Here is an 18,012-nt window from a genome sequence, read left to right as displayed (position 1 = left end):
TCAGATTGCGCAAGGTTTCTCACTGGTACAGGTCTTTCCAGACAGTCAGCCCTTGACTCCATTGCTCAGGTCTACATTGTTGTTCCTGTCTTGTGAATCCTCACTTCATTCTGCTGATGTTGGTTTTATTGTGATGTTGTTCTGGCTCCTGGAGGGAAGTGCTCAGCTTCTTCGTGTACAGTTGATATTCCCTGATACCTGCAGTGGAGGCTGTGTCCCTTCTTCTGTTCCTTTGTCCCCACGCCATAGATTTGTCTCATGCTCCTCTCATTGCTATTCATTTCTAAAGAGGTTGTCCTGTCTGTCTGGATTCCCTCTTTAACCTGAGAGATTTAGAAGGGTTTGGATAGATTTTCAAGTGGATAGGTTAGGGGAGGGGAGCCAATATTTTGTGATTATTTTTTACTTTTATTGTTTTAAGGTCCGGTAATATGGTCACATAGATTTCTGCTTTTTGGACTCTTTAGAGATTTCACTGTGGCTTAGCACACAGTCCATTGTGGTGACTGCTTCATTGTGGTTTGAGAAGAATATTTCCTCTCCACTAGTTGCTTATGTTGTTGTCCCTTGGGCTGAGTCTAGATCTAGCTTTTTTGTGTTCATCATCAGATCTGTTTCCTAACTTACTGTATCACTTGACATGTGGATTTCTAAGAGAGGTAAGGTAGGTTTCCCTGTGATTCTTGAGGTGCCTGTGTCTTCTTGTTTGTCCAGTTTTGCTTTATGTTTCAAGACCATATTGTTAGGTGTGTAAGTGTTCCTGACATATCAACACAGAGAATCCCTTTTTGTCCCATTTAAAGTCTTATTTCTTTATCTCCTTATTTTCAACCATATTATATACTTTTATTTTATAACTATATTTTAACTCAACTTGAGAGCCTTCATCTTTTTATAGAGCAATTTGATCCATTTACAATTGTGATTATCGATAAATTGGAATTTGAGTCTACCATTTAATTTAATTTTTAATTTGTTAGGCTTTCTCATGATTTTTCTATTCTTCTAGTGGGTGTCTTTCAGCTTTTAGGAACAACGATTTCTGCCTCTCTTTCTGTAAATGCTTAGAATTGATCAGTTCCTGTGTTCTACACTCCCAACTCATCACCTTCCACTCCCCAGCTCGAGACTGTCTGATCTGACTTAGTTCTATGTTCTTATTTTCCCCATCAAGCAATGATGGTTATATGCAAGTAGACGTTTTATTGGTTACTTTATTAACTACTATTTATTGTTACCAAATTTTTCCTCCTTTTTGGAAATATTTGATGCTATTTTGGAACTCATGACAGTAAAATTTTGAAAGGAATCGAGTCTGAAATACTTCTTAGGTGCTGACACTGGGGAGCCAGCACTTATCCTCTTAAAGTTGCATCAGTGTGTCTGCAGAGTCAGGATGAGGTCAGAAATGTTTAAAACCATGGAAGTGAATGAGGTCTCCTGGAGACACTGCAGCTGTAGAAGGGATGAGGGCCCAGCCTAGGAGCAGGCCGTGTTTAGAGAGGTGCAGCTGAAGAGGGTCCAGGAAAGGAGACTGAAACGGTGGAGCATGGAGTTGCAGGAGACACAAGGGGAAAAGGGTATTGCAGAAAGGAGGGGTGCTCAGCTGGGTGGGATACAGCTCTGATCAGAATGGAGAAAAGATGGCTGGACTTGGCCACATGGGATCACTGGTGACCTCAGACTCCTTGAAAGGGTGGGAATGAAGCTGGGTCTAGAGTGGGTGAAGGGGGGCCATGGGAGGGCAGTAGGGATGAGACACTTTACTTAAGAGGTTTAGCCATGAAGGGGAGTCAGGAAAGTGGACAATAGCCAAAAAGGAGCATGCGTCCAAGGGAGAGTTTTGTTTGTAAGGTGGAGATGAGCTAACAGTTGCTGCAGGTAGGATCGGATGGAGAGGAGGAGCCTGAGGGTCAGGGAGGAGCGTGCTGGGCCCTGAGGAGGTGCAGGGCTGGGCTTCACCGCCTGGGGAGGTGCAGAAAACAAGAGGACAGATGTGCTGGTGGAAAGGGCACCCTGTGCCTCTGTTCCTGTGTTCCTGGAGTGTGATGTGGGCAGTGGCTGGGAGTGGAGGGGCGATGCAAGAGGTGTTAGGTGAGCGGCAGGGGGAGGAGGGGGAGAGGGAGAGGGCACTCTGGCTTGGTTTCCATGGCCCACCAGGAGCTCCCCACTGGGGTCCCCGGTCACCAGCTGCTGTGTCTCTTTGAGGTCTTCCTCAAAATGTCGGCTCTCTTCATGGTTCTCAGGGCTATTATGAATTTGTTCAACAATCAAAGAATCTTTGGGTCATTTTTTAGGGATTTTATGTCAAGGGGGCTCTACATGTATTTATTCAGTCTATCATCTTTACCCAATACCTTTGTTTTTAGACAGATTTTGTACAACAGAACAGCCGGGCAAGTGGCCTGCAAGTTCCAGGGTTTGAGAGGTTTGCCCTCCAGAAAGCCGGTGATGATTGGCCTTCTCACAGGACGTGGTACACTGTCCCTGAGCCCGCTCTAACTGTGAGTGTCACAACGTTGTAAATCCTCTGGCAGTTCTGTCAGGGCCCATCGTTGGCATTTCTGTGACCAGTGAGGGCGAACATTTTTCCGTGTTCATTATCTGTCACTTTCCTGACTGTGCTGTCTCCTGCCTTGCTCACTGAGCTCTGAACCTTCCTGGTGGAACCAGGACGTTCACTCTCTATCCAGTGTGATTGCACGTTCCCTCAGTGTACCCCTTGAGTACTTGCTTCAAAAATATGTTTTCTTCACATTCTTTGATTCTTTGTACATATAATCTAGATTTAACCTGGAGCTTTAAAAATGTTTTATTGTGGAAAACCTTTAACATACACAAATTAAACAGAAAAGTGTGATAGCCCCCCATGTCCCTATTACCCAGCTTCAACACTTATTAATATTCTGATATTCTTGTTTCCTCCATATTTCTACCCACTCCCTACCTTCCATTGATTAATTTTTAATTAATAGATTGTTTTTAGGAAAGTTTAGATGGACAGAGAAATTCAGCAGACAGTGCAGAGCGTTTCTCCCTCCTCTCCCACAGTTTCCCCTACTGTTAACTTCTTGCATGACCACCTGTGTTAGTGTGGTTCATTCCTTACAAGTGAGGAGCTGATGCTGCTACAGTGTTCGTAACCAAGTCAGTGGTTTACATTAGGGTTCACTGTCTCACTGTCACGTACTTGGATTTTGACAAATGCATGATCTCATGTATCCACCATGACAGAGCCTACAGAAGAATTGGATTGCCCTAAATTCCCTGTGCTCTGCCTCTTCATCCCTTGCCTTCCAACTCCTGGCAACACTGATCTTTATACTGTTTCTATGGTTTTGCCTTGTCTAGAATGTCGTGTGATTGGAATATATGAAAACTATGGAACAGAGTATATAACCTTCTCCAGTTGGGTTCTTTCACTTAGCAATATGTATTTAAAAGTCCACTACGTCTTTTTGTGCCTTGATAGCTAATTTCTTTTTTTTTTCTTTTTGTATATTGAGTTAAAATATACATAACAAAAAGCGTGACATCTTAACCATTTTTAAGTGTATACGTCAGTGGCGTTAAATACATTTACGCTGTTGCACAGTCATCGCCACCATTCATCCCCATAACTCTTATAAATCTGAAACTCTATACCTATTAAAGAGTAAGTCTCCCTTCTCCCCTCCCCCCAGCCCTTGGCAGCCACCATTCCACTTTCCATCTCTGTGATTTTGACTAATCTCAGTTCCTCATGTTAGTGGAATCATACAGTATTTTTCTTTTTGTGACTGGCTTATTTCTGTTAGCATAATGTCCCCAAGGTTAATACACATGTAGCATATTGCAGAATTTGCTTCCTTTGTAATGCTGAATAATATTCTGTTGTATGGATATACTACATTTTGTGTATCCATTCATGTGTCAGTGGACACTGGGGTTGTTTCCACGTTTTAGCTATTGTGAATAATACTGCTTTAAACATGGGTGTACAAATATCTCTTCAAGGCTCTGCTTTCAGATCTTTTGGGTGTATATCCAGAAGTGGAATTGTTGGATCATGTGATAATTCTATGTTCAATTTTTTGAGGAACATTCATACTGTTTTCCATAGCGGCTGCACCATTTTACATTCCTATCAACAGTGTACACGGATTCCCATTTCACCGCATCCTGTCCAACACATGTTGTTTTCTGTCTTTCCTGTAGCACTCATCTTAGTGGGTGTGAGGTGGTGTCTCATTGTGGTTTTGATTTGCATTTCCCTAATGATTAGTGGTGTTGAGCATCTTTTCATGTGCTTATATGCCATTCATAAGTCTTTGGAGAACTATCTCTTCAAGTCCTTTGCCCATATTTGAATTGGCTTGTTTTTTAGTTGTTCAGTTTTAAGACATCTCTGTATATTCCGGATACCAGTCTCTTGTCAGAAATATGATTTGCAAATATTTTCTCGCACTCTGTGTGTTGCCTTTTTACTCTATGCACAGTGCCTCTTGATGTACCAACTTATAAAATTTTCGTGGAGTCCAATTTGTCCGTTGTTTTTCTTTCGTTACCTGTGCCTTTGGTGTCATATCCAAGAAATCATTTGCAAGTCCGGTGTCATAAAGATTTTGTCCTGTTTTCTTCTAAGAGTTTTCTTATTTTAGGTCTTACATTTATATCCTTGAGTTAATTTTTGTATATGGTGTTGGATGAGGGTCCAAGTTCATTCTTTTGTATGCAGATATCCAGTTTTCCCAGTACTATTTGTTGACAAGAAACCTTTCTCCATTGCACTATCTTGGCACCCTTGTCAAAAATCACTTGACCATATATGTGAGGGTTTGTTTCTGGGCTAGCTATTCTATGCCATTGGTCTCTATGTCTGCCTTTATGCCAATACCATACTGTTGATTACTGTGGCTTTGTAGTAAGTTTTGAAATCAGGAAGTGTGAGTCCTCCAGTTTTGTTCTTCTTTTTCAAGATTGTTTAGGTTATTCTGAGTCCCTTGAGATTCCATGTGAATTTTAGGACGGGTTTTTCTATTTCTGCAAAAAACATCATTAGGATTTAGATAGGGATTACATTGAATCTGTAGACTGCTTTGGGTAATATTGACACTTTAACAATACTAAACCTTCCAATCCATGAATATGGGATATCTGTCCATTTATGTATGTCTTCTTTAATTTCTTTCTGAAATGTTTCGTAGTTTTTATGGTGCAAGCCTTTCACCTCCTTGGTTAAGTTAATTCCTAAGCATGTTATTCTTTCTGATATAAATGAATTGTTTTTGTAATTTCCTTTTCAGAGAGCTCCCGGTTCATGTATAGAAATGCAACTGATTTTTGTGTATTGACTTTGTATCCTGCTACTTTCCTGAATTCTCTGTTAGATCAAACTGCTTTTTGTGGAGTCTTTCCGATTTTCTACATATGAGATGATATCATCGTCAAACAGAGATCGTTTTACTTCTTTCTTTCCAATTTGGGTGACTTTTATTTATTTATTTTTATTGCCTCATGGTTCTGGCTTGAACTTCAGTACTGTGTTGAATAGAAGTGGTGAAAGTGGGCATCCTTGCCTTGTTCATGATCTTAGAGCTTTCAGGAAAAGCTTTCAGTCTTCCATCACTGAGTTTTGTGTTTGCTGTGTGTTTTTCCTCCTATTCCTTGTTTCTCGAGTGTTTTATCATGAAAGGGTGTTGAATTTTGTCAACTGGTTTTTGTCCATCAATCGTGGTCATGTTTTTTCCCCTTCATTTTCTTGATGTTGCATATTACATTGATCGATTTTTGTGTGTTAATCTACCCTTATATATCAGGAATAAATTTCACTTGGTGGTAGTGTATAATTCTTTTAATACGCTGTTGAATTCAATTTGTTAGTATTTTGTTGAGGATTTTTGTGTCTATGTTCATCAGGGGTAATGGTCTGTAATTTTATTTTCTTTTAGTGTCCTTGTCTAGTGTTGGTATCAGGGTAATTCTGGCATTGTAAAATGAGTTTGGAAGTATTCTCTCTTTTTCAATATTTGACAGAGTGTAAGAAGGCTTGTTTTTAAAACTTCTTTATATGTATGGTAGAATTCACCACTGCAGTCATATGGTCCTGGGTTTTAATTTGTTGAGAGATTTTTTTTTTATATTTCTTGAAATATTAGTGACATATAACACATGTAAGTTTTAGGTGTTCAAGATGATGATTTGTGAAAGAATTACCACAATACAGTGAGTTAGCACCTCCATTCCCTCACATAATTAACTTGTTTTTTCTAGCGATCAATTTTAAGATCTACTCTCTTAACAACTTTCAAGTCTATAATATATTATTGTTAATTATGGTCACCATGTTGTACATTAGATCCCCAAAACTTATTCATTTTACAGCTAGAAATTTGTGCACTTTGACTTACCTCTCCCTTTTTCCCCCATGCCCAAGGTCCTGGCAAACACCATTCTAGCCTCTATTCCTTTGAGTTGGGCTTTTTTAGATTTCACATATGGGTGAGAATATATAGTATTTGTCTTTGTCTGTCTGACTTATATCACTTAGCGTAATGCCTCAAGTTCCATCTGTGTTGTTACAAAATGCAAGATTTCATTCTCTTGCATGGCTAAATAATATTCCGCTATATATTTCATGTATATATACATATGTCTGACATTTTCTTTATCTATTTATCCATTGATGGACACATGGATTGTGTCCACGTCCTCAGTTTGTGATTAATACTGAAATGAACATAGGGGTGCAGATATCTCTTCAGAATAGTGACCTCATTTCCTTTGCATATACAACCAGAAGGGGAATTGCTCATTTATATAGTATTACTATTTTTATTTTTTTGAGAAAATTCCAAATTTTTTCCATAGTGACTGTAGGAATTTACATTCATACCAACAGTGCACAGTGTTCTCTTTTCTACACAGCCTCGTCAACACTTGTTGTCTGTTGTCTCTTTGAAAATAACCATTCTAGCAGATGTGAGGTGATATCTCATTGTAGTTTTGATTTTATTTCCCTGATGATGAGTGATTACGAGCATCTTCTCATGTACCTGTTAACCATTTTTATGTCTTCTTTGGAAAAGTATCTATTCAGGTCCTTTGACCATTTTCATATTGTTTTGTTGATTTCTTTGCTGTTGAGTTGTAAGAGTTTCTTATATACCGTGGATATTAACCCCTTAATTTGCCAATTATTTTATTGGCTGTGCAGAAGATTTTTAGATTGATGTCATCCCACTTGTTAAGTTTTACATTTGTTGTTTGCACTTTTGATGTTATATCCAAAAAAATCATTGTCAAGATGAGTTTCTTGGGGCTGCTTTCTCTATATTTTCTTCTAGTTGTTTTATATTTGGTGTCTTGCATTTAAGTCTTTAATTCAATTTGGGATTACTTTTAGAGTGTTGTAAAATAGGGGTCCAATTTCAGTTTTCTGCATGTGGTTATCCAGTTTTCCCAACACCATTTATTGTAGAAACTATCTGTTCCCCATGGAGTCTTCTTAGCTGACTCATCAACTTTTAGCAAAGTGTATGTGTGTGGTTTTATTTCTGGGCCTTTGATTCTGTTCTCTTGGTCTATGTGTCTCTTTTTACACCTGTATCATTACCATTTTTATTACTATAGATTTGTAATAAAATTTGAAATCAGGAATGTGATGCCTTCAGCTTTTTCTTTCTTAGGGTTGTTTTGGTTATTGGAGGTCTTTTGTGGATCCATATGAATATTAGGATTGTTTGTCCTATTTCTGTGAAAAATGTCATGGGAATTTTAATAGGAATTGCATTGAATCTTGAGATGGCATTGGGTAGCATGGACATTTTAACAATATTAATTCTTCTGATTCATGAACATAAGATATCTTTTCATTTCTCTGTGTCTTTGATTTCTTTCATCAATGTCTTATAGTTGTCAGTGTCTAGATCTTTCACCTTCTTGGTTAAATTTATTTATGAGTATTTTACTGTTTTTGATGCTATTGTAAGTAGGATTTTTTTCTTTATATCTTTTTTAGATAGTTCATTGTGAGTGTACAGAAAGGCAACAGATTTCTACATGTTGATTTTGTCTCCTGCAGCTTGAGTGAATTCGTTTATTAGTCCTAACAGTTTGGGGGGGAGTCCTTACGTATTTCTCTATATAAAATCATATCATCTGCAAACAGAGACCACTTTGATTCTTCATTTCCAATTTAGATGTATTTTATTTCTTTTCGTTGCCAAATGTCTCTGGGTGAGACTTGCAGCAGTATGTTGAAGAGTGGTGTTGAGACTGGGCACCCTTGTCTTGTTCTTTGTCTTAGCAAGAAAGCTTTCAACCTTTCACTGTTCAATATGATGTTAGCTATGGGTTTGTCATGTAAATCTTTTATTATGTTCAGGTATGTTCTTTCTGTAACCCTTTATTTAGAATTTTTATCATGAATGGCTGTTGAATTTTGTCAAACTGCTTTTTCTGCATCGATTGAGATTATTTTGTGATTTTTATCTTTCATTCTATTAATGTGGTGTATCACATTCATTGATTTGCATCATGTTGAACTTGATCATGTTGTTTGATCCTTTTTTTGAGTTCAGATAGTTTTGTTATAATGTGTCTTTGAGAAGAAAGTTCTAGTTTGAAATTTTAGGTTGACAGATTGGCTTCAGGACCTTGGATGTGTAAATCTCTCTCCAGATTTGGGAAGGTGTCAGCTGCTATTTTTTTTAAGTAAACACTCTTTTCCTTTATCCCTGTCTTCTCCTCTGGTACTTTAATAATGCTTATCTATTTCTTTTCATGGTATCCCACAATTCACACTGCCTTTCGCCATTCCTATCCATTCCCATTTTTCTTTTTGCTTCTTTGACTGGATGATTACAAATGACACATCTCCTAGTTCACTAATTATTTCTTGTTATAGTTGAATCTGATTTAGAAGCTCTCTATTGAATTCTTCAGTTCAGACATTGTGTTCTTCAACTCTAGGATTTCTGTTTGTTTTTCCTTAATGATTTCTGTTTCTACAGTGAACTTCTCACTTGTTCATGCACTGTTTCCTTATTTCATTTAGTAGTCTATCTATGTTTCCTTAGAGTTTTATGAATTTCTCGAAGAGGGTTGTTCTGAAGTCCTTGTCACATAGTTCCTATATCTCCATTGCTTGGTCAGTCATTGGAGTTTTATTCTTTTTCTTTGGGGGTGTGATGGGTTTTTGATTATTCATGATCCTTGTGGCCTCCATTGGTGTCTGCAAATTTGAGGAAGTAGGCACCTCTTCCACTCTTTACAGACTTTCTTTAGCAAACCAAAGCCTTCACAGTCATCCCATCTAGGGATCCTTGTAGGCCATCTGGTAATGTCCAGGGGCAGGCTTGCTGCTGGAGTCCTTGGGCAGCCTGGTACTGGGGTGAGTGAAAAGCTTGGGTCTATGGTATTGTGTCTGGCCCTGGGCACAGCAGGGACCCTGAGTTCATGAGTAGCCCCACTGGAGCCTGGTTTGGCAGGTCCTCATTGAGAGCCTGCAGCCACAGGAGTCATCCAGGGCCATGAGAGTTCACCAGTGCTAGGATGAGTTGAGAGCCTTGGTTCACGGGAGACTGCCAGGAGCCTGGCACCACGAGAGACAGCTTGTGCTGTGGTAGGCTAGAAGTCTGGATTCCTGGGAGCCTGCTGGGAGCCTGGGGCCACAGGAGCTGCCTGAGGCTGCAGAAGCCAGCAGGCAATGGGTCAAGATGGAAGCCTGGGTTCATGGGAACCTGCCGGTGCCTGGTGCCATGGGAGCTGCCTGGGGCCGCCTGAGTCAGCAAGCACCTGGGTAAACTGGGGGCCTGGATTTGTGGGAGCCTGCCAGGGGCCTGGTTCCATGAGAGCTGTCTATGGCTCCTGGAACTGGCAAGTGGTGTGGTGAGCCATGGGCCTGAGTTCCCTAGCAGCTCTTGGGGAGCCTGGTGCCATGGAATCTTCCTGGGGTTGCTGGAGCCAGCAAGTGCTGGAGTGACTTGGGGTCTTGGGGATGTGGGAGCCCACTGAGTGCCCTGGTACAAAAGCTGCCTGTGGCTGAGTGTTGCCTGTGGCTGCCTGGAGTACGCAGGAACTTGGGTGAGCCAGTGTCTGGATTCACCAGAGCCCACCAGGAGCCTGGTGCCAAGGACATCACTTGTGGTCACAAGAGCCACCTTGGGCTGTTTAAGATGGCAGCCCCTAGGCTGAGATGGGGCCCTGGGTTCCCAGGAGCCTGGTGGGAGCCTGGTGTCAAGGATGCTGCTTGAGGCCACCAGAGCTGGCATGCTCCAGGGTGAGCCAGGGGCCTGGTTTCTGGATTTGCAGAAACTTACAGGGAGCCAGCTAGGTCCACAGGAGTCAGCCTGGCATTGGGGCAGGCTGGCTAAGGTCAGGTAGAGTGGAGTAGGCCCTTCTCGTTGGGCTGTATTTGATTACTGATTCAGTCTGCTTATTTGTTACTGATCTGTTCAAGATTTCTATTTCTTCATGATTCAGCTTTCATAGGTTGTTTCTAGGAATTTATCTATTTTGTCTAGGTTACCCAATTTATGAGTGTACACTAGTTCAGAATAGTCTCTTCTGATCTTTTTCTTTCTGAAGCATCAGTTGTAATGCCTCCTTTTTCATTTCTGATTTAGTTTGAGTCATCTATCTTTGTTTTCCTAGATATTTTATCTAAGGGTTTTTCAATTTTATTTTTTCCAAAACTCTACTTTTACTTTTATTGATCTTCCATACTGTCTTTCAATTTTTTTCCACTCTCTTCTTGGTGACTTCCGTCCTTCTGCTAACTTTGGGTTTCATTTTTTCTTTTTTTAATGCTGTGTGTTGTAAGTCAGGTTGTTTCTTTGACATCTTTCTTCTCTTATAATGTACAAGTTTATCACGATAAACTGTCCTCTTACTACTACTTTTTCTGCATCCTAGAAGTTTTGGTGTGTTTATTGTTTCTTTCTTTCTTTCTTTCTTTTTTTTTTTTTGCTGAGGAAGATTGGCCCTGTGCTCACATCTGCCAATCCTCTTTTATTTTATTTTATTTTATTTTGTTGAGGAAGACTGGCCCTGGGCTAACATCCGTGCCCATCTTCCTCCACTTTATATGGGACGCCACCACAGCATAGCTTGCCAAGCGGTGCGTCGGTGCACACCCGGGATCTGAGCCGGCGAACCACGGGCCGCCACAGTGGAGCACACACACTTAACCACTTGCACCACCGGACCGGCCCCTATTGTTTCTTTTTGTATGTTTTGAGCTATTTTCTAATTTCCCTTTTGATTTCTTCTTTGATCTACCTTTTTTTTTGTGTGAGGAAGATCAACCCTCAGCTAACATCCATGGCAATCCTCCTCTTTTTGCTCAGGAAGACCGGCCCAGAGCTATCATCCTTGCCCATTTTCCTCCACTTTATGCGAGATGCCACTACAACATGGCCTGACAAGCATGCATCGATGCGTGCCCAGGATCCAAACTCGGGCCACCAGCAGCGAAGCACACGCACTTAACCGCTACAGCACCTGTCAGCCCCCTGATCTACTTTTAAGTTTAAGAGTTTTTGTTGAACTTCCACGTATTATGAATGTTCCAGTTTTCCTTCTGTTATTGACTTCTGGTTTCATGCCACTGTGTTTAGAAAAGTTACCTGGCATTATTTCAGTCTTCTTAATCTTGTTAAGACTTGTTTTGTGACCTAACACATGATCTGTTCTGGAAAATAGTCTGTGTGCCCATGAGAAGAGTGTGCATTTTGTTGCTGTCCAGTAAAATGTTCTGTGTGTGTCTGATAGCTCCATTTAGTATTTAATGTTTTCGTGTCTGCTATTTCCTGTTTTCTGTCTGGATATTTTATCCATTATTAAAAGTGGGTCTTTGATGTCTCCTACTATTTGCAACTTATATAAGTGAGAAGGCTCTTATTTTGAGAATATATAAAGATCTCTTAGAACTCAATTATAAAAGACAAGTCAATGAAACGGGGTAACCAACTGGAATAGACATGTCTCTAGGAAATACATAGATGGCCAATAAGCACAAGATAGTTGCTCAGTATCATTAATTATTAGGAAAATGCAAATTCAAAGCACAATGTGATAATATTTCATGCTCAAAATGAAGGCTATATTCAACATAATGGAAAATAACAAGTGTTGGTAAAGATGTGGAGAAAGGGAAACCCACATACATTACTGGTGGGAAAGTAAAATGATGCAGCCACTGCAGAAAACAGCTTGGCATTTTCTAAAATCTTAAACCTAGAATTACCATTGACCTGGAGAGGCCCATGGTAGATATGTCCAAAAGAGCAAACTTGCCCATAGACATTCAAAGCAACAGTGTTCACAATGGTCCAAAAGTGGAACAAACCCAAATTTCTATCCAGTTATGACTGCATAAACCAAATGTGGCCTATTCATAATATAGGATATTATAAGCCATAAAAAGGAATTAAGTACTGCTACATACTAGGCCATAGGTGAACCTTGAAACATGTGTGCTCACTGAAGCCATCCACAAAGACAATAGATAACATGATGCCGTTTGAATGAAAAGTCCAGAATAGGAAAATCCATAGGCGGAGAAAACAGATGAGTTGTTTCCATGGGCTTGGGTTAGCAGAAAATAGATTGTGAATGAGTATGTGTTTGTTTGGGGGTGTTGAAAATGTTCTGGAATTAGATAGTGGTGATAGCCACACGACATAATCATTGTGCTAAAAGCCACACAAATGTATACTTTGAAATGCTTAAAACGGTGTATTCTATGTTAAGCAGATTTTCCACATAAAAATTTTGAATTTTTAAGTTAATCAGGGTATTGGTTAATTTTAAGTTGGTTAGTATATTTAATAAGTGTAATTAATGGAGTTATTAGGAGTATGGCAGGTTGTAGCCAAGAGAGTAAACATCCGACGAGGGCTATAGTAACAAATCCTATGATTATACAAGCAACAATCTAAAATCCAGTCCATTTCCATTGTCCCCAACTTGGAGAGACCAGCCATGAAAATAGGTCCGTGATCTCGGGGGCCTTTGGTATCTATTCAAAGATTTGGGTAATATTATGCAATATTTTAACCTCTTGGGCCATTTGGTGGAGGTAGGCTTGAACTTCTCTGTTGATGTACACTCAGCAAGTGTGGTTCTAGGAAAGGCACCAACCCCTCCTTCCTTGGCCGGTATAGACAGTCTAGGGCCAGGCCATTTTCTAAAACCATTTAGGCGAGAGACTCATGAGACTGTTGTTCAAGGGCTAGGATATGTTCTTATGGAGTTGTTGTCCATGTTGTGTTAAGGTTGTTGATACCTCTTAGTTGCCTCAGTTTCCTGATTTTGTGTGGGTAGGGCCACCACACCTGTGCCCAGTCCAGTCAGTCAATCCTAGTAGAACTGAACACCCAGTGCTATAGGACTGACATTGTTTCTATGGGTTGGTGGTAGCTAGTCAGGGCAGGAAACTCAAGGGACCTGTGACCTGAGAGAAGCAGGCTGAGAGGAGACAATAATGCATTGCACAGTATACCCTGGAGAAAGCTGTTCACGGGGTTGGGGAAGAGAGAAGCTCACTGAACGAGAGCCTTGTGATATCAGCCCACAGTAAAACCCAAAAGTGGATGCTCCTGGTGTGAAATATTCCTTAAGTGTCTTGAAGTAAAACCAGTAATTTGCACCCATTCACTGGTTACCTGTGCTATATGATTTCAGAGGTTATGGTTAAAGTGTTTGTGGGCCAAGAGCTGTCTGGGCCTGGGCACAAAATCACCAAGGTGGCCTCAAAGGCTGCCCCAAAATGACCCCTCAAGGATCAGTTGGGGCAGAAAGTGGGGGGATAATTTTGAAGGAAGCCTGGGGCAAAAATGTTGTTGTTCGATGGAGTTGGCTACTAGTGAATGTCTCCTCAGGGTAAGCCCTTCATCTGGGGTACAGTAGGTGATTGGAGGCCAAGTGACAGACCCTGTGACTCCTGATTCCCAGTGCACGGGCAGCCCTCTCAGCCCACTGGACATAAATGGTGATGGTGTTTGTGAAGCTTTTTGATGGCTGTATGGAAGGTATAGGGGACGTGTGGTGGGAGATGCCATGATAGTGTCGGGAGGAGCTGTGTGTGAGATTATGGTGTTGAAGGGGAAGGATTGGAGGCAGGTGCAGTGGGTGTGTGACCAACAATGGTCAGTGAAAGGACAGCTGAGGTGTAACTGGGGAAATCAAGGACCAACAGAAGTCATGTGTTTAAAACAAGACACCAGGGCCTGCCCAGTGGCTTAGCGGTTAAGTGCGCATGCTCCGCTACTGGGGGCCCGGGTTCGGATCCTGGGTGCGCACCGACTGGCACACCCAGTCCTTGCAAATTTCCCACATGCATTTTACATGCATTTTCTCTTCTGTTGATGGTCGATGAGTTCTAAGGAAATGGTGAAGGCACAGTGAGGAGGAATTGTGGGTTTCTGCACGACTACCTCTAGGAGTGCCGCCCCCTCAACCTGAACAACCACCCGGCACTACTAGAAATGAAAGACATCCCATCACCATGGATTGGAAGACTCCTTATTGTGACGATGTCAACATTGTCCAAAGAGATCAACAAATCCAGTGCAGTCCTTACCAAAATCCCAAGGACGTTTTGTGCTGAAATAGAAAAAAACCCATCCTAAAATTCTTATGGAATCTCAAGTAAGCCCAGATACCAAAAATAATCTTGAAAGAAGGTACTAAGTTGGAGGACTGATTCTTCCTGATTGAAAACTTACTACAAATCTGCAGTATCAAAACTGCATTGTCATAGCATAAAGACAGACATATTGACCAATGGAAACAGAATTGAGAGCCCAGAAATTAACCCTCACCCATGTGATCAAATGATGTTTGACAAGGGTGCCAAGATTATTCAAAGGGGAAAAGCCCTTTCAACAAGTTGTGCTGGAAAATGTGGATATCTACATGCAAAAGAATCAACTTGGACCCTTACCTAACACCATATACAAAGCTTAATTCCCAATAGATCAAAGACCTAAATGTAAGAGCTAAAACTATAATACTCTTAGAAGAAAACATAAGACAAAACTTTACAAGATAGGATTTGGTAATGATTTCAAGGATATGACCCCCAAGGAGCAGCCAATAAAATAAGAAAGTACACATGCTGGACTTCATGGATATTAAAAAGTTTTGTATCTCAAAAGACATTATCAACAGTAAAAGCACAACTCACAGGATGGGCGACCATATTTGCAAACCATGTGCCTGACAAGGGCTTAATATCCAGAATAGATAGAGAACTCCTAAACTCAACAACAAAAATCAAACAACCCAAATCAAATTTGAACAAAGTACATGAGTAGACGTTTCCTCAAAGAAGATCTGCAAATAACCAATAAGCATATGAAAAGACGCTCATCATCAGTAATCATTAGGGAAATGCAAATCAGAAATACAGTGAGAGACCACCTCACATTCATCCACCAAAAAAAAAAAGATGGCATCCAAAAAAAAAAAAAAGAAGAAGAAGAAGAAAAGGAATAGAACCAGTGTTGGTCAAGATGTGGAGAAGTTGGAACCCTTGTGCACTGTCTTGGGAAGATAAAATATATAGTTGCTGTAGAAATCAGTATAGCAATTCCTAAAAAAAATTAAAAATATAATTTTATAGGACCCAGCAATTTCAATTCTGGGTATATACGCCCCCAAAGAGTTGAAAGCATATTCTTCAAAACATATTTCAACACCCATATTCATAGCATCAGTATTCATAATAGGTAAAACATAGAAGCCACCCAAGCATCATAACCGAGGAAGGGCTCGCTGCCCAATGCACCCCTTAAGCCAACCATGAGATACCGCTCTTGTAGAAGGGAAAAAGCTTTATTACGAGGTTGGCCAGCAGGGAGACAGAGCCAAAGGTTAAATCCTTCTCCCCAATGGGCAGTTGAAAGGGCTTTTTAAGGGCAAAAGAGTGGGTGTGGGAGGTTGGAGGCAGTCCTACGCATTTTGTGCAAGTAGATTTTCATGTTCTGTCATACATCCCACGTTCAAAAGACAGTGTCCTTAACATGATTGGCAGCTGAGTTCTTGGTCCCCTACGTCATCCGCCAGTCACTTGACTCAAACAGCACTGACGGTTTGAGTCTTGCCAGCCGTCTTGTGGTCTCACTGGTTCAAACCAGTTGAAACTTGCTCAAGGAGGAAAAACGTAGTTTCTGAAAAACAACTCATGGCCCAAGACTAGATCCTTATTAAATATATGGAACGTGGCTTAAGAAAGTAGTCTCCAGGGGACCGTTGATAAAAGTCTGGTTGGGGCCCCATTTTATTTTGGGCTTGGTTTTGGGCCCGGCTAGGCTATCTGTCCAGGGATGTATGGATATGCAAAATGTGATATATACATAAAATGGCATATTATTCATCCTTAACAAAGGAAGGAAAGTCTAAGATATGGCACACCATGGATGAACCTTCAGGATATTACTTTAAATGAAACAAGCCAGTCATAAAACTACAACCTTGTGTGATTTCCCTTCTATGAGGTTGCTGAAATCGCTAGATTCAGAGAGACAGAAAGTAGAATGGTGTTTGCCAGGGGCTGGGAGGAGGAGGAATGGGGGGTTATTCATGAATGGGTATAGAGTTTCAGTTTTGTAGGATGAAAAGACTTCTAAAGATGGATCGTGGTGATGATTGCACAGCAATATTAATGTCTTCAATACACTTAAAACATACTTAATGTACCTATGGGGCCTGATGACTTGTCCTGGCTGAGCACACGCTTGTGCTGTTGCACATCTTACCCCTCACTGTACAGTTGGGAAACTGGCCCAGAAAGAGGCAAGTACTGGCCCAGACCACAGGAGGGAGTCCGGGTCCCAAAGACTAGACAGAGCTCCAGCTTCCTTGGCCAAGGCTCCGCCCCTTCTCTCAAGTCTCCTTTGGCAATGAGAGGCATTAAGATCTTAGAGGATTGCTGCCCACCCTTCTCCATATGAGGTCATTTTCCTCTCCTCATCATAGCATGTGCATAGGCACCCCCACTCACACTGAATTCTCATGTGGGGACCATGGAGGTGCAGTCAAGAAAGAGCTGACCCGGAGGAAGTGACAAGATGCAGGAGGGAGAGAGATGGGAGGCAGCTCTCCCAGGGGACCATGGCATTCGTTCTCCTAGATACATGCCCAGGGACCCAGAGATGGGCAGAGGAATCCCTAAGGTTCCTAGGTTTCTGCCTATCTGTCTGTTCCAGACCCATCCTTGGCCCAGCCTGGGGAGCACAGGACTGGGATCCTGCAGTCCACCTCTGTGGGCACCCAGAACTGTGATGAGTCCATCCTCCCCTTGTGTAGGCATTGGGAACAGGAGAGAATACCTCAGTGAGGGTCCTTCTGTATAAAATGGAGTGCATCCAGCAGGTGACTCCAAGTGTTCCATGCACTCGCAATGTGTCTGTTGGACTAGGTTCTCTGTTGATGACCTACTGTGCTCTGAAATGTTGAGAAGATGCTTTCCACTCACTTGAGATCATTTAGAACTGAGGAGACATGGGGGCATAGGTGGATGAGAACTGGGGATAAGGAACAAGATGCCAGAGCACTGGACACCAAGTCTAGAGATGAGGGAGAAGACCAGTTCTTGTTGGATCCTCGGGGTCCTCATCTGGAGACAGGGGGGAGTCGTTGTCCTGGTTGAGGTTGGATGCCTCAGGAATGAAGAAGACACCTGGTAGGGGACAGCAAGATGGGGGGAAAGGTAGGCTCCCAAGATTCACTCCACTCTCTCGAAGCCGACAGGTCCTGCTCCTTTACCTCTGGGACCCTGGAGAGCCTCTGCCTTGAGGACATCTGAAGAATGGTTCCTTTCTGTTTGGTGGAGTTTTGGTGAGGGCTGCAGTGCTAGTGCTGGCCACCAGGGGGCGGGCAGCCTCTTGTGTCAGTGGTGGCAAGTTAGATTTTGTTTTTATTTTTTTCAGTTGTATTGAGATATACTTGATATACAGCACTATGCAAGTTAACATTGCTGTGTGGTACATTTGAAAGTTGCTAAGAAAGTAGATCCTAAAACTT

The 18,012-nt window shown here is 41.5% G+C and overlaps 1 protein-coding gene across 6 annotated transcripts in view; it reads left to right on the top strand.

Annotated features, from left to right (window-relative positions):
* Nucleotides 1-2,379: 2,379 nt before the first annotated feature.
* The window catches only part of LOC131419435 (ral-GDS-related protein-like), a 48,518-nt gene continuing 32,885 nt past the window's right edge, over nucleotides 2,380-18,012 (top strand). For all 6 annotated transcript variants that reach the window (XR_009223233.1, XR_009223232.1, XR_009223240.1 and 3 more), the window contains exon 1: nucleotides 2,380-2,504. The gene's annotated coding sequence lies outside the window, so the exon portion shown is untranslated. The remainder of the gene's footprint in view (nucleotides 2,505-18,012) is intronic.

This window comes from Diceros bicornis, chromosome 21 (assembly GCF_020826845.1).
Source record: "Diceros bicornis minor isolate mBicDic1 chromosome 21, mDicBic1.mat.cur, whole genome shotgun sequence".
NCBI classification, from domain to species: domain Eukaryota; kingdom Metazoa; phylum Chordata; class Mammalia; order Perissodactyla; family Rhinocerotidae; genus Diceros; species Diceros bicornis.
This window is presented reverse-complemented; position numbering and strand designations above follow the sequence as displayed.